Raw genomic sequence first — 17710 nt, 5'->3', positions numbered from 1 at the left:
TGCAGGGTTTCCCTCGTGGAGCGAACTGCCTCAACCAAGGCAGGCTGTACTGAGTACTGTAAGCATTACCTCTCCCAAAATATGCAGTTTTAACGGAAGAACTCTGCTTTAGTTGCAGGTGGAACACAAGCAGCATTTCTCCCACAGTGTACACAATGCCCTTTCCCAGAAGAAGTTCTATACTCAAGGTATCCCGCGTGGAGTTAAATGCCTAAACCAAGCCAGGCTCTAGTGAGGCCTCTAAGCATTTCCCCTCCCGAAACACGGCAGTTTTACCCAAAGAAATCTGCTTTAATTCCTGTTGTAACACAAGCAGCATTTCTCCATCAGTGCACACAATGGGCACTTCCCCGAATGTACTTGTTCTGTATGCAGGGTGTCCCGCGTGGAGCGAACTGCCTCAACCAAGGCAGGCTCTAGTAAGGACTCTAAGCATTTCCTCTCCCGAAACACGCAGTTTTAACGGAAGAACTCTGCTTTAGTTGCAGGTGGAACACAAGCAGTTTTTCTCCCAGAGTGTACACAATGGGCCTTAACCCGAATGAATTTCCATACGCAGGTTGTCCCGCATGGAGTGAACTACCTCAACCAAGGCAGGCTCTACTTATGCCTCTAAGCGTTTCCTCTCCCAAAACACGCAGTTTTACCCGAAGAACTCTGCTTTAGTTGCAGGAGGAACACAAGCATCTTTTCTCCCACAGTGTACCCAAAGGGCCTTTGCCCGAAAGAAATTCTATACTCAAGGTGTCTCACGTGGAGTGAAATGCCTAAACCAAGGCAGGCTCTAGTGAGGCCTCTAAGCATTTCCTCCCCGAAAACACGGCAGATTTACCCGAAGAACTCTGCTTTAGTTCCAGGTGTAACACAAGCAGCATTTCTCCATCAGTGCACACAATGGGCACTTCCCCGAATGAACTTGTTCTATACGCAGGGTGTCCCGCGTGGAGCGAACAGCGTCAACCATGGCAGGCCCTACTGCAGTCTTTAAGCATATCCTCCCCGAAAACCTGTCAGTTTTACCCGAAGAACTCTGCTTTAGTTCCAGGTGTACGACAAGCAGCATTTCTCCATCAGTGCACACAATGGGCACTTCCCCGAATGAACTTGTTCTATATGCAGGGTGTCCCGTGTGGCGCGAACAGCCTCAAACATGGCAGGCTCTACTGTGGTCCCTAAGGCTTTCCTCTCTGAAAACGCGGCACTTTTACCCAAAGAGCTCTGCCTTAAATGCAGGTGGAACACAAGCTGCATTTCTCCCACACTGTACACAAAGGGCCCTTCCCTGAATGAACTTCTATATGCAGGGTGTCCCACGTGCAGTGAACTGCCTCAAGCAAGGCAGGCTCTAGTAAGCACTGTAAGCATTTCCTCTCCCAAAACACGCAGTTTTACCCGAAGAAGTCTGCTTTAGTTGCCGGTGGAACACAAGCAGCTTTTCTCCCACAGTGTACCCAAAGGGCCTTTGCCCGAAAGAAATACTATGCTCAAGGTGACCCGCATGGAGTGAAATGCCTGAACCAAGGCAGGCTCTAGTGAAGCCTCTAAACATTTCCTCTCCCAAAACACGGCAGTTTTACCCAAAGAACTCTGCTTTAGTTCCAGGTGGAACACAAGCAGCATTTCTGCCACTGTGTACTCTTTGGGCTCTTCCACGAATGAACATCTATATGCAGGGTTTCCCACGTGGAGAGAACTGCCTCAACCAAGGCAGGCTGTAGTGAGGACTGTAAGCATTTCCTCTCCCAAAACACGCAGTTTTAACGGAAGAACTCTGCTTTAGTTGCAGTTGGAACACAAGCACCTTTTATCCCAGGGTGTACACAATGCTCCTTTCCCCAAATGAAACTCTATATGCAGGGTGTCCCGCGTGGAGTGAACTACCTCAATCAAGGCAGGCTCTGCTTATGCCTCTAAGAGTTTCCTCTCCCAAAACACGCAGGTTTGCCCGAAGAACTCTGCTTTAGTTGCCGGTGGAACACAAGCAGCTTTTCTCTCACAGTGTACCCAAAGGGCCTTTGCCCGAAAGAACTTCTATGCTCAAGGTGGCCTGCATGCAGTGAAATGCCTAAACCAAGGCAGGCTCTAGAGAGGGCTCTAAGCATTTCCTCTCCCAAAACACGGCAGTTTTACCCAAAGAACTCTGCTTTAGTTCCAGGTGGAACACAAGCAGCATTACTGCCACTGTGTACTCTTTGGGCTCTTCCACGAATGAACTTCTATATGCAGGGTTTCCCTCGTGGAGCGAACTGCCTCAACCAAGGCAGGCTGTACTGAGTACTGTAAGCATTACCTCTCCCAAAATATGCAGTTTTAACGGAAGAACTCTGCTTTAGTTGCAGGTGGAACACAAGCAGCATTTCTCCCACAGTGTACACAATGCCCTTTCCCAGAAGAAGTTCTATACTCAAGGTATCCCGCGTGGAGTTAAATGCCTAAACCAAGCCAGGCTCTAGTGAGGCCTCTAAGCATTTCCCCTCCCGAAACACGGCAGTTTTACCCAAAGAAATCTGCTTTAATTCCTGTTGTAACACAAGCAGCATTTCTCCATCAGTGCACACAATGGGCACTTCCCCGAATGTACTTGTTCTGTATGCAGGGTGTCCCGCGTGGAGCGAACTGCCTCAACCAAGGCAGGCTCTAGTAAGGACTCTAAGCATTTCCTCTCCCGAAACACGCAGTTTTAACGGAAGAACTCTGCTTTAGTTGCAGGTGGAACACAAGCAGTTTTTCTCCCAGAGTGTACACAATGGGCCTTAACCCGAATGAATTTCCATACGCAGGTTGTCCCGCATGGAGTGAACTACCTCAACCAAGGCAGGCTCTACTTATGCCTCTAAGCGTTTCCTCTCCCAAAACATGCAGTTTTACCCGAAGAACTCTGCTTTAGTTGCAGGAGGAACACAAGCATCTTTTCTCCCACAGTGTACCCAAAGGGCCTTTGCCCGAAAGAAATTCTATACTCAAGGTGTCTCACGTGGAGTGAAATGCCTAAACCAAGGCAGGCTCTAGTGAGGCCTCTAAGCATTTCCTCCCCGAAAACACGGCAGATTTACCCGAAGAACTCTGCTTTAGTTCCAGGTGTAACACAAGCAGCATTTCTCCATCAGTGCACACAATGGGCACTTCCCCGAATGAACTTGTTCTATACGCAGGGTGTCCCGCGTGGAGCGAACAGCGTCAACCATGGCAGGCCCTACTGCAGTCTTTAAGCATATCCTCCCCGAAAACCTGTCAGTTTTACCCGAAGAACTCTGCTTTAGTTCCAGGTGTACGACAAGCAGCATTTCTCCATCAGTGCACACAATGGGCACTTCCCCGAATGAACTTGTTCTATATGCAGGGTGTCCCGTGTGGCGCGAACAGCCTCAAACATGGCAGGCTCTACTGTGGTTTCTAAAGCTTTCCTCTCTGAAAACGCGGCACTTTTACCCAAAGAAATCTGCCTTAAATGCAGGTGGAACACAAGCTGCATTTCTCCCACACTGTACACAAAGGGCCTTTCCCCGAATGAACTTCTATATGCAGGGTGTCCACAGTGCAGCGCACTGCCTCAAGCAAGGCAGGCTCTAGTAAGGACTGTAAGCATTTCCTCTCCCAAAACACGCAGTTTTACCCGAAGAACTCTGCTTTAGTTGCCGGTGGAACACAAGCAGCTTTTCTCCCACAGTGTACCCAAAGGGCCTTTGCCCGTAAGAACTTCTATGCTCAAGGTGTCCCGCGTGGAGTGAAATGCCTGAACCAAGGCAGGCTCTAGTGAGGCCTGTAAGCATTTCCTCTCCCAAAACACGGCAGTTTTACCCAAAGAACTCTGCTTTAGTACCAGGTGTATCACAAGCAGCATTTCTCAATCAGTGCACACAATGGGCATTTCCCGAATGATCTTGTTGTATACGCAGGGTGTCCCGCGTGCAGCGAACAGCCTCAACCATGGCAGGCTCTACTGTGGTCCCTAAGGCTTTCCTCTCTGAAAACGCGGCACTTTTACCCAAAGAGCTCTGCCTTAAATGCAGGTGGAACACAAGCTGCATTTCTCCCACACTGTACACAAAGGGCCCTTCCCTGAATGAACTTCTATATGCAGGGTGTCCCACGTGCAGTGAACTGCCTCAAGCAAGGCAGGCTCTAGTAAGCACTGTAAGCATTTCCTCTCCCAAAACACGCAGTTTTACCCGAAGAAGTCTGCTTTAGTTGCCGGTGGAACACAAGCAGCTTTTCTCCCACAGTGTACCCAAAGGGCCTTTGCCCGAAAGAAATACTATGCTCAAGGTGACCCGCATGGAGTGAAATGCCTGAACCAAGGCAGGCTCTAGTGAGGCCTTAAACATTTCCTCTCCCAAAACACGGCAGTTTTACCCAAAGAACTCTGCTTTAGTTCCAGGTGGAACACAAGCAGCATTTCTGCCACTGTGTACTCTTTGGGCTCTTCCACGAATGAACATCTATATGCAGGGTTTCCCACGTGGAGAGAACTGCCTCAACCAAGGCAGGCTGTAGTGAGGACTGTAAGCATTTCCTCTCCCAAAACACGCAGTTTTAACGGAAGAACTCTGCTTTAGTTGCAGTTGGAACACAAGCACCTTTTATCCCAGGGTGTACACAATGCTCCTTTCCCCAAATGAAACTCTATATGCAGGGTGTCCCGCGTGGAGTGAACTACCTCAATCAAGGCAGGCTCTGCTTATGCCTCTAAGAGTTTCCTCTCCCAAAACACGCAGGTTTGCCCGAAGAACTCTGCTTTAGTTGCCGGTGGAACACAAGCAGCTTTTCTCTCACAGTGTACCCAAAGGGCCTTTGCCCGAAAGAACTTCTATGCTCAAGGTGGCCTGCATGCAGTGAAATGCCTAAACCAAGGCAGGCTCTAGAGAGGGCTCTAAGCATTTCCTCTCCCAAAACACGGCAGTTTTACCCAAAGAACTCTGCTTTAGTTCCAGGTGGAACACAAGCAGCATTACTGCCACTGTGTACTCTTTGGGCTCTTCCACGAATGAACTTCTATATGCAGGGTTTCCCTCGTGGAGCGAACTGCCTCAACCAAGGCAGGCTGTACTGAGTACTGTAAGCATTACCTCTCCCAAAATATGCAGTTTTAACGGAAGAACTCTGCTTTAGTTGCAGGTGGAACACAAGCAGCATTTCTCCCACAGTGTACACAATGCCCTTTCCCAGAAGAAGTTCTATACTCAAGGTATCCCGCGTGGAGTTAAATGCCTAAACCAAGCCAGGCTCTAGTGAGGCCTCTAAGCATTTCCCCTCCCGAAACACGGCAGTTTTACCCAAAGAAATCTGCTTTAATTCCTGTTGTAACACAAGCAGCATTTCTCCATCAGTGCACACAATGGGCACTTCCCCGAATGTACTTGTTCTGTATGCAGGGTGTCCCGCGTGGAGCGAACTGCCTCAACCAAGGCAGGCTCTAGTAAGGACTCTAAGCATTTCCTCTCCCGAAACACGCAGTTTTAACGGAAGAACTCTGCTTTAGTTGCAGGTGGAACACAAGCAGTTTTTCTCCCAGAGTGTACACAATGGGCCTTAACCCGAATGAATTTCCATACGCAGGTTGTCCAGCATGGAGTGAACTACCTCAACCAAGGCAGGCTCTACTTATGCCTCTAAGCGTTTCCTCTCCCAAAACACGCAGTTTTACCCGAAGAACTCTGCTTTAGTTGCAGGAGGAACACAAGCATCTTTTCTCCCACAGTGTACCCAAAGGGCCTTTGCCCGAAAGAAATTCTATACTCAAGGTGTCTCACGTGGAGTGAAATGCCTAAACCAAGGCAGGCTCTAGTGAGGCCTCTAAGCATTTCCTCCCCGAAAACACGGCAGATTTACCCGAAGAACTCTGCTTTAGTTCCAGGTGTAACACAAGCAGCATTTCTCCATCAGTGCACACAATGGGCACTTCCCAGAATGAACTTGTTCTATACGCAGGGTGTCCCGCGTGGAGCGAACAGCGTCAACCATGGCAGGCCCTACTGCAGTCTTTAAGCATATCCTCCCCGAAAACCTGTCAGTTTTACCCGAAGAACTCTGCTTTAGTTCCAGGTGTACGACAAGCAGCATTTCTCCATCAGTGCACACAATGGGCACTTCCCCGAATGAACTTGTTCTATATGCAGGGTGTCCCGTGTGGCGCGAACAGCCTCAAACATGGCAGGCTCTACTGTGGTTTCTAAAGCTTTCCTCTCTGAAAACGCGGCACTTTTACCCAAAGAACTCTGCCTTAAATGCAGTTGGAACACAAGCTGCATTTCTCCCACACTGTACACAAAGGGCCTTTCCCCGAATGAACTTCTATATGCAGGGTGTCCACAGTGCAGCGCACTGCCTCAAGCAAGGCAGGCTCTAGTAAGGACTGTAAGCATTTCCTCTCCCAAAACACGCAGTTTTACCCGAAGAACTCTGCTTTAGTTGCCGGTGGAACACAAGCAGCTTTTCTCCCACAGTGTACCCAAAGGGCCTTTGCCCGTAAGAACTTCTATGCTCAAGGTGTCCCGCGTGGAGTGAAATGCCTGAACCAAGGCAGGCTCTAGTGAGGCCTGTAAGCATTTCCTCTCCCAAAACACGGCAGTTTTACCCAAAGAACTCTGCTTTAGTACCAGGTGTATCACAAGCAGCATTTCTCAATCAGTGCACACAATGGGCATTTCCCGAATGATCTTGTTGTATACGCAGGGTGTCCCGCGTGCAGCGAACAGCCTCAACCATGGCAGGCTCTACTGTGGTCCCTAAGGCTTTCCTCTCTGAAAACACGGCACTTTTACCCAAAGAACTCTGCCTTAATTGCAGGTGGAACACAAGCTGCATTTCTCCCACACTGTACACAAAGGGCCCTTCCCTGAATGTACTTCTATATGCAGGGTGTCCCACGTGCAGCGAACTGCCTCAAGCAAGGCAGGCTCTAGTAAGCACTGTAAGCATTTCCTCTCCCAAAACACGCAGTTTTACCCGTAGAAGTCTGCTTTAGTTGCCGGTGGAACACAAGCAGCTTTTCTCCCACAGTGTACCCAAAGGGCCTTTGCCCGAAAGAACTACAATGCTCAAAGTGACCCGCATGGAGTGAAATGCCTAAACAAAGGCAGGCTCTAGTGAGGCCTCTAAACATTTCCTCTCCCAAAACACGGCAGTTTTACCCAAAGAACTCTGCTTTAGTTGCAGGTGGAACACAAGCAGCATTTCTGCCACTGTGTACTCTTTGGGCTCTTCCACGAATGAACTTCTATATGCAGGGTTTCCCACGTGGAGAGAACTGCCTCAACCAAGGCAGGCTGTAGTGAGGACTGTAAGCATTTCCTCTCCCAAAACACGCAGTTTTAACGGAAGAACTCTGCTTTAGTTGCAGTTGGAACACAAGCACCTTTTATCCCAGGGTGTACACAATGCTCCTTTCCCCAAATGAAACTCTATATGCAGGGTGTCCCGCGTGGAGTGAACTACCTCAATCAAGGCAGGCTCTGCTTATGCCTCTAAGAGTTTCCTCTCCCAAAACACGCAGGTTTGCCCGAAGAACTCTGCTTTAGTTGCCGGTGGAACACAAGCAGCTTTTCTCTCACAGTGTACCCAAAGGGCCTTTGCCCGAAAGAACTTCTATGCTCAAGGTGGCCTGCATGCAGTGAAATGCCTAAACCAAGGCAGGCTCTAGAGAGGGCTCTAAGCATTTCCTCTCCCAAAACACGGCAGTTTTACCCAAAGAACTCTGCTTTAGTTCCAGGTGGAACACAAGCAGCATTACTGCCACTGTGTACTCTTTGGGCTCTTCCACGAATGAACTTCTATATGCAGGGTTTCCCTCGTGGAGCGAACTGCCTCAACCAAGGCAGGCTGTACTGAGTACTGTAAGCATTACCTCTCCCAAAATATGCAGTTTTAACGGAAGAACTCTGCTTTAGTTGCAGGTGGAACACAAGCAGCATTTCTCCCACAGTGTACACAATGCCCTTTCCCAGAAGAAGTTCTATACTCAAGGTATCCCGCGTGGAGTTAAATGCCTAAACCAAGCCAGGCTCTAGTGAGGCCTCTAAGCATTTCCCCTCCCGAAACACGGCAGTTTTACCCAAAGAAATCTGCTTTAATTCCTGTTGTAACACAAGCAGCATTTCTCCATCAGTGCACACAATGGGCACTTCCCCGAATGTACTTGTTCTGTATGCAGGGTGTCCCGCGTGGAGCGAACTGCCTCAACCAAGGCAGGCTCTAGTAAGGACTCTAAGCATTTCCTCTCCCGAAACACGCAGTTTTAACGGAAGAACTCTGCTTTAGTTGCAGGTGGAACACAAGCAGTTTTTCTCCCAGAGTGTACACAATGGGCCTTAACCCGAATGAATTTCCATACGCAGGTTGTCCCGCATGGAGTGAACTACCTCAACCAAGGCAGGCTCTACTTATGCCTCTAAGCGTTTCCTCTCCCAAAACACGCAGTTTTACCCGAAGAACTCTGCTTTAGTTGCAGGAGGAACACAAGCATCTTTTCTCCCACAGTGTACCCAAAGGGCCTTTGCCCGAAAGAAATTCTATACTCAAGGTGTCTCACGTGGAGTGAAATGCCTAAACCAAGGCAGGCTCTAGTGAGGCCTCTAAGCATTTCCTCCCCGAAAACACGGCAGATTTACCCGAAGAACTCTGCTTTAGTTCCAGGTGTAACACAAGCAGCATTTCTCCATCAGTGCACACAATGGGCACTTCCCCGAATGAACTTGTTCTATACGCAGGGTGTCCCGCGTGGAGCGAACAGCGTCAACCATGGCAGGCCCTACTGCAGTCTTTAAGCATATCCTCCCCGAAAACCTGTCAGTTTTACCCGAAGAACTCTGCTTTAGTTCCAGGTGTACGACAAGCAGCATTTCTCCATCAGTGCACACAATGGGCACTTCCCCGAATGAACTTGTTCTATATGCAGGGTGTCCCGTGTGGCGCGAACAGCCTCAAACATGGCAGGCTCTACTGTGGTTTCTAAAGCTTTCCTCTCTGAAAACGCGGCACTTTTACCCAAAGAAATCTGCCTTAAATGCAGGTGGAACACAAGCTGCATTTCTCCCACACTGTACACAAAGGGCCTTTCCCCGAATGAACTTCTATATGCAGGGTGTCCAGCGTGCAGCGCACTGCCTCAAGCAAGGCAGGCTCTAGTAAGGACTGTAAGCATTTCCTCTCCCAAAACACGCAGTTTTACCCGAAGAACTCTGCTTTAGTTGCCGGTGGAACACAAGCAGCTTTTCTCCCACAGTGTACCCAAAGGGCCTTTGCCCGTAAGAACTTCTATGCTCAAGGTGTCCCGCGTGGAGTGAAATGCCTGAACCAAGGCAGGCTCTAGTGAGGCCTGTAAGCATTTCCTCTCCCAAAACACGGCAGTTTTACCCAAAGAACTCTGCTTTAGTACCAGGTGTATCACAAGCAGCATTTCTCAATCAGTGCACACAATGGGCATTTCCCGAATGATCTTGTTGTATACGCAGGGTGTCCCGCGTGCAGCGAACAGCCTCAACCATGGCAGGCTCTACTGTGGTCCCTAAGGCTTTCCTCTCTGAAAACACGGCACTTTTACCCAAAGAACTCTGCCTTAATTGCAGGTGGAACACAAGCTGCATTTCTCCCACACTGTACACAAAGGGCCCTTCCCTGAATGTACTTCTATATGCAGGGTGTCCCACGTGCAGCGAACTGCCTCAAGCAAGGCAGGCTCTAGTAAGCACTGTAAGCATTTCCTCTCCCAAAACACGCAGTTTTACCCGTAGAAGTCTGCTTTAGTTGCCGGTGGAACACAAGCAGCTTTTCTCCCACAGTGTACCCAAAGGGCCTTTGCCCGAAAGAACTACAATGCTCAAAGTGACCCGCATGGAGTGAAATGCCTAAACAAAGGCAGGCTCTAGTGAGGCCTCTAAACATTTCTTCTCCCAAAACACGGCAGTTTTACCCAAAGAACTCTGCTTTAGTTGCAGGTGGAACACAAGCAGCATTTCTGCCACTGTGTACTCTTTGGGCTCTTCCACGAATGAACTTCTATATGCAGGGTTTCCCACGTGGAGAGAACTGCCTCAACCAAGGCAGGCTGTAGTGAGGACTGTAAGCATTTCCTCTCCCAAAACACGCAGTTTTAACGGAAGAACTCTGCTTTAGTTGCAGTTGGAACACAAGCACCTTTTATCCCAGGGTGTACACAATGCTCCTTTCCCCAAATGAAACTCTATATGCAGGGTGTCCCGCGTGGAGTGAACTACCTCAATCAAGGCAGGCTCTGCTTATGCCTCTAAGAGTTTCCTCTCCCAAAACACGCAGTTTTGCCCGAAGAACTCTGCTTTAGTTGCCGGTGGAACACAAGCAGCTTTTCTCTCACAGTGTACCCAAAGGGCCTTTGCCCGAAAGAACTTCTATGCTCAAGGTGGCCTGCATGCAGTGAAATGCCTAAACCAAGGCAGGCTCTAGAGAGGGCTCTAAGCATTTCCTCTCCCAAAACACGGCAGTTTTACCCAAAGAACTCTGCTTTAGTTCCAGGTGGAACACAAGCAGCATTACTGCCACTGTGTACTCTTTGGGCTCTTCCACGAATGAACTTCTATATGCAGGGTTTCCCTCGTGGAGCGAACTGCCTCAACCAAGGCAGGCTGTACTGAGTACTGTAAGCATTACCTCTCCCAAAATATGCAGTTTTAACGGAAGAACTCTGCTTTAGTTGCAGGTGGAACACAAGCAGCATTTCTCCCACAGTGTACACAATGCCCTTTCCCAGAAGAAGTTCTATACTCAAGGTATCCCGCGTGGAGTTAAATGCCTAAACCAAGCCAGGCTCTAGTGAGGCCTCTAAGCATTTCCCCTCCCGAAACACGGCAGTTTTACCCAAAGAAATCTGCTTTAATTCCTGTTGTAACACAAGCAGCATTTCTCCATCAGTGCACACAATGGGCACTTCCCCGAATGTACTTGTTCTGTATGCAGGGTGTCCCGCGTGGAGCGAACTGCCTCAACCAAGGCAGGCTCTAGTAAGGACTCTAAGCATTTCCTCTCCCGAAACACGCAGTTTTAACGGAAGAACTCTGCTTTAGTTGCAGGTGGAACACAAGCAGTTTTTCTCCCAGAGTGTACACAATGGGCCTTAACCCGAATGAATTTCCATACGCAGGTTGTCCCGCATGGAGTGAACTACCTCAACCAAGGCAGGCTCTACTTATGCCTCTAAGCGTTTCCTCTCCCGAAACACGCAGTTTTACCCGAAGAACTCTGCTTTAGTTGCAGGAGGAACACAAGCATCTTTTCTCCCACAGTGTACCCAAAGGGCCTTTGCCCGAAAGAAATTCTATACTCAAGGTGTCTCACGTGGAGTGAAATGCCTAAACCAAGGCAGGCTCTAGTGAGGCCTCTAAGCATTTCCTCCCCGAAAACACGGCAGATTTACCCGAAGAACTCTGCTTTAGTTCCAGGTGTAACACAAGCAGCATTTCTCCATCAGTGCACACAATGGGCACTTCCCCGAATGAACTTGTTCTATACGCAGGGTGTCCCGCGTGGAGCGAACAGCGTCAACCATGGCAGGCCCTACTGCAGTCTTTAAGCATATCCTCCCCGAAAACCTGTCAGTTTTACCCGAAGAACTCTGCTTTAGTTCCAGGTGTACGACAAGCAGCATTTCTCCATCAGTGCACACAATGGGCACTTCCCCGAATGAACTTGTTCTATATGCAGGGTGTCCCGTGTGGCGCGAACAGCCTCAAACATGGCAGGCTCTACTGTGGTTTCTAAAGCTTTCCTCTCTGAAAACGCGGCACTTTTACCCAAAGAAATCTGCCTTAAATGCAGGTGGAACACAAGCTGCATTTCTCCCACACTGTACACAAAGGGCCTTTCCCCGAATGAACTTCTATATGCAGGGTGTCCAGCGTGCAGCGAACTGCCTCAAGCAAGGCAGGCTCTAGTAAGGACTGTAAGCATTTCCTCTCCCAAAACACGCAGTTTTACCCGAAGAACTCTGCTTTAGTTGCCGGTGGAACACAAGCAGCTTTTCTCCCACAGTGTACCCAAAGGGCCTTTGCCCGTAAGAACTTCTATGCTCAAGGTGTCCCGCGTGGAGTGAAATGCCTGAACCAAGGCAGGCTCTAGTGAGGCCTCTAAGCATTTCCTCCCCGAAAACACGGCAGATTTACCCGAAGAACTCTGCTTTAGTTCCAGGTGTAACACAAGCAGCATTTCTCCATCAGTGCACACAATGGGCACTTCCCCGAATGAACTTGTTCTATATGCAGGTTGTCCCGTGTGGCGCGAACAGCCTCAAACATGGCAGGCTCTACTGTGGTTTCTAAGGCTTTCCTTTCTGAAAACGCGGCACTTTTACCCAAAGAACTCTGCCTTAAATGCAGTTGGAACACAAGCTGCATTTCTCCCACACTGTACACAAAGGGCCTTTCCCCGAATGAACTTCTATATGCAGGGTGTCCAGCGTGCAGCGAACTGCCTCAAGTAAGGCAGGCTCTAGTAAGGACTGTAAGCATTTCCTCTCCCAAAACACGCAGTTTTACCCGAAGAAGTCTGCTTTAGATGCCGGTGGAACACAAGGAGCTTTTCTCCCACAGTGTACCCAAAGGGCCTTTGCCCGTAAGAACTTCTATGCTCAAGGTGTCCCACGTGGAGTGAAATGCCTGAACCAAGCCAGGCTCTAGTGAGGCCTGTAAGCATTTCCTCTCCCAAAACACGGCAGTTTTACCCAAAGAACTCTGCTTTAGTACCAGGTGTATCACAAGCAGCATTTCTCAATCAGTGCAGACAATGGGCATTTCCCGAATGAACTTGTTGTATACGCAGGGTGTCCCGCGTGCAGCGAACAGCCTCAACCATGGCAGGCTCTACTGTGGTCCCTAAGGCTTTCCTCTCTGAAAACGCGGCACTTTTACCCAAAGAACTCTGCCTTAAATGCAGGTGGAACACAAGCTGCATTTCTCCCACACTGTACCCAAAGGGCCCTTCCCTGAATGAACTTCTATATGCAGGGTGACCCACGTGCAGCGAACTGCCTCAAGCAAGGCAGGCTCTAGTAAGCACTGTAAGCATTTCATCTCCCAAAACACGCAGTTTTACCCGAAGAAGTCTACTTTAGTTGCCAGTGGAACACAAGCAGCTTTTCTCCCACAGTGTACCCAAAGGGCCTTTGCCCGCAAGAACTACTATGCTCAAGGTGACCCGCATGGAGTGAAATGGCTAAACCAAGGCAGGCTCTAGTGAGGCCTCTAAACATTTCCTCTCCCAAAACACGGCAGTTTTACCCAAAGAACTCTGCTTTAGTTCCAGGTGGAACACAAGCAGCATTTCTGCCACTGTGTACTCTTTGGGCTCTTCCACGAATGAACATCTATATGCAGGGTTTCCCACGTGGAGAGAACTGCCTCAACCAAGGCAGGCTGTAGTGAGGACTGTAAGCATTTCCTCTCCCAAAACAAGCAGTTTTAACGGAAGAACTCTGCTTTAGTTGCAGTTGGAACATAAGCACCTTTTATCCCAGGGTGTACACAATGCTCCTTTCCCCAAATGAAACTCTATACGCAGGGTGTCCCGCGTGGAGTGAACTACCTCAATCAAGGCAGGATCTACTTATGCCTCTAAGAGTTTCCTCTCCCAAAACACGCAGTTTTGCCCGAAGAAATCTGCTTTAGTTGCCGGTGGAACACAAGCAGCTTTTCTCTCACAGTGTACCCAAAGGTCCTTTGCCCGAAAGAACTTCCATGCTCAAGGTGGCCCGCATGCAGTGAAATGCCTAAACCAAGGCAGGCTCTAGAGAGGGCTCTAAGCATTTCCTCTCCCAAAACACGGCAGTTTTACCCAAAGAACTCTGCTTTAGTTCCAGGTGGAACACAAGCAGCATTTCTGCCACTGTGTACTCTTTGGGCTCTTCCACGAATGAACTTCTATATGCAGGGTTTCCCTCGTGGAGCGAACTGCCTCAACCAAGGCAGGCTGTACTGAGTACTGTAAGCATTTCCTCTCCCAAAATATGCAGTTTTAACGGAAGAACTCTGCGTTAGTTGCAGGTGGAACACAAGCAGCATTTCTCCCACAGTGTACACAATGCCCTTTCCCAGAAGAAGTTCTATACTCAAGGTATCCCGCGTGGAGTTAAATGCCTAAACCAAGCCAGGCTCTAGTGAGGCCTCTAAGCATTTCCCCTCCCGAAACACGGCAGTTTTACCCAAAGAAATCTGCTTTAATTCCTGTTGTAACACAAGCAGCATTTCTCCATCAGTGCACCCAATGGGCACTTCCCCGAATGTACTTGTTCTGTATGCAGGGTGTCCCGCGTGGAGCGAACTGCCTCAACCAAGGCAGGCTCTAGTAAGGACTCTAAGCATTTCCTCTCCCGAAACACGCAGTTTTAACGGAAGAACTCTGCTTTAGTTGCAGGTGGAACACAAGCAGTTTTTCTCCCAGAGTGTACACAATGGGCCTTAACCCGAATGAATTTCCATACGCAGGTTGTCCCGCATGGAGTGAACTACCTCAACCAAGGCAGGCTCTACTTATGCCTCTAAGCGTTTCCTCTCCCAAAACACGCAGTTTTACCCGAAGAACTCTGCTTTAGTTGCAGGAGGAACACAAGCATCTTTTCTCCCACAGTGTACCCAAAGGGCCTTTGCCTGAAAGAAATTCTATACTCAAGGTGTCTCACGTGGAGTGAAATGCCTAAACCAAGGCAGGCTCTAGTGAGGCCTCTAAGCATTTCCTCCCCGAAAACACGGCAGATTTACCCGAAGAACTCTGCTTTAGTTCCAGGTGTAACACAAGCAGCATTTCTCCATCAGTGCACACAATGGGCACTTCCCCGAATGAACTTGTTCTATATGCAGGTTGTCCCGTGTGGCGCGAACAGCCTCAAACATGGCAGGCTCTACTGTGGTTTCTAAGGCTTTCCTTTCTGAAAACGCGGCACTTTTACCCAAAGAACTCTGCCTTAAATGCAGTTGGAACACAAGCTGCATTTCTCCCACACTGTACACAAAGGGCCTTTCCCCGAATGAACTTCTATATGCAGGGTGTCCAGCGTGCAGCGAACTGCCTCAAGCCAGGCAGGCTCTAGTAAGGACTGTAAGCATTTCCTCTCCCAAAACACGCAGTTTTACCCGAAGAACTCTGCTTTAGTTGCCGGTGGAACACAAGCAGCTTTTCTCCCACAGTGTACCCAAAGGGCCTTTGCCCGTAAGAACTTCTATGCTCAAGGTGTCCCGCGTGGAGTGAAATGCCTGAACCAAGGCAGGCTCTAGTGAGGCCTGTAAGCATTTCCTCTCCCAAAACACGGCAGTTTTACCCAAAGAACTCTGCTTTAGTACCAGGTGTATCACAAGCAGCATTTCTCAATCAGTGCACACAATGGGCATTTCCCGAATGATCTTGTTGTATACGCAGGGTGTCCCGCGTGCAGCGAACAGCCTCAACCATGGCAGGCTCTACTGTGGTTTCTAAAGCTTTCCTCTCTGAAAACGCGGCACTTTTACCCAAAGAACTCTGCCTTAAATGCAGTTGGAACACAAGCTGCATTTCTCCCACACTGTACACAAAGGGCCTTTCCCCGAATGAACTTCTATATGCAGGGTGTCCAGCGTGCAGCGAACTGCCTCAAGCCAGGCAGGCTCTAGTAAGGACTGTAAGCATTTCCTCTCCCAAAACACGCAGTTTTACCCGAAGAACTCTGCTTTAGTTGCCGGTGGAACACAAGCAGCTTTTCTCCCACAGTGTACCCAAAGGGCCTTTGCCCGAAAGAAATTCTATACTCAAGGTGTCTCACGTGGAGTGAAATGCCTAAACCAAGGCAGGCTCTAGTGAGGCCTCTAAGCATTTCCTCCCCGAAAACACGGCAGATTTACCCGAAGAACTCTGCTTTAGTTCCAGGTGTAACACAAGCAGCATTTCTCCATCAGTGCACACAATGGGCACTTCCCCGAATGAACTTGTTCTACATGCAGGTTGTCCCGTGTGGCGCGAACAGCCTCAAACATGGCAGGCTCTACTGTGGTTTCTAAGGCTTTCCTTTCTGAAAACGCGGCACTTTTACCCAAAGAACTCTGCCTTAAATGCAGTTGGAACACAAGCTGCATTTCTCCCACACTGTACACAAAGGGCCTTTCCCCGAATGAACTTCTATATGCAGGGTGTCCAGCGTGCAGCGAACTGCCTCAAGCCAGGCAGGCTCTAGTAAGGACTGTAAGTATTTCCTCTCCCAAAACACGCAGTTTTACCCGAAGAACTCTGCTTTAGTTGCCGGTGGAACACAAGCAGCTTTTCTCCCACAGTGTACCCAAAGGGCCTTTGCCCGTAAGAACTTCTATGCTCAAGGTGTCCCGCGTGGAGTGAAATGCCTGAACCAAGGCAGGCTCTAGTGAGGCCTGTAAGCATTTCCTCTCCCAAAACACGGCAGTTTTACCCAAAGAACTCTGCTTTAGTACCAGGTGTATCACAAGCAGCATTTCTCAATCAGTGCACACAATGGGCATTTCCCGAATGATCTTGTTGTATACGCAGGGTGTCCCGCGTGCAGCGAACAGCCTCAACCATGGCAGGCTCTACTGTGGTCCCTAAGGCTTTCCTCTCTGAAAACGCGGCACTTTTACCCAAAGAACTCTGCCTTAAATGCAGGTGGAACACAAGCTGCATTTCTCCCACACTGTACACAAAGGGCCCTTCCCTGAATGAACTTCTATATGCAGGGTGTCCCACGTGCAGTGAACTGCCTCAAGCAAGGCAGGCTCTAGTAAGCACTGTAAGCATTTCCTCTCCCAAAACACGCAGTTTTACCCGAAGAAGTCTGCTTTAGTTGCCGGTGGAACACAAGCAGCTTTTCTCCCACAGTGTACCCAAAGGGCCTTTGCCCGAAAGAAATACTATGCTCAAGGTGACCCGCATGGAGTGAAATGCCTGAACCAAGGCAGGCTCTAGTGAGGCCTCTAAACATTTCCTCTCCCAAAACACGGCAGTTTTACCCAAAGAACTCTGCTTTAGTTCCAGGTGGAACACAAGCAGCATTTCTGCCACTGTGTACTCTTTGGGCTCTTCCACGAATGAACATCTATATGCAGGGTTTCCCACGTGGAGAGAACTGCCTCAACCAAGGCAGACTGTAGTGAGGACTGTAAGCATTTCCTCTCCCAAAACACGCAGTTTTAACGGAAGAACTCTGCTTTAGTTGCAGTTGGAACACAAGCACCTTTTATCCCAGGGTGTACACAATGCTCCTTTCCCCAAATGAAACTCTATATGCAGGGTGTCCCGCGTGGAGTGAACTACCTCAATCAAGGCAGGCTCTGCTTATGCCTCTAAGAGTTTCCTCTCCCAAAACACGCAGGTTTGCCCGAAGAACTCTGCTTTAGTTGCCGGTGGAACACAAGCAGCTTTTCTCTCACAGTGTACCCAAAGGGCCTTTGCCCGAAAGAACTTCTATGCTCAAGGTGGCCTGCATGCAGTGAAATGCCTAAACCAAGGCAGGCTCTAGAGAGGGCTCTAAGCATTTCCTCTCCCAAAACACGGCAGTTTTACCCAAAGAACTCTGCTTTAGTTCCAGGTGGAACACAAGCAGCATTACTGCCACTGTGTACTCTTTGGGCTCTTCCACGAATGAACTTCTATATGCAGGGTTTCCCTCGTGGAGCGAACTGCCTCAACCAAGGCAGGCTGTACTGAGTACTGTAAGCATTACCTCTCCCAAAATATGCAGTTTTAACGGAAGAACTCTGCTTTAGTTGCAGGTGGA

This window comes from Mesoplodon bidens (assembly GCF_964165515.1).
Source record: "Mesoplodon bidens genome assembly, contig: HAP1_SCAFFOLD_200, whole genome shotgun sequence".
NCBI classification, from domain to species: Eukaryota; Metazoa; Chordata; class Mammalia; order Artiodactyla; family Ziphiidae; genus Mesoplodon; species Mesoplodon bidens.
The sequence above is the reverse complement of the archived record's forward strand: the minus strand, read 5'-3'. Positions refer to the sequence as shown.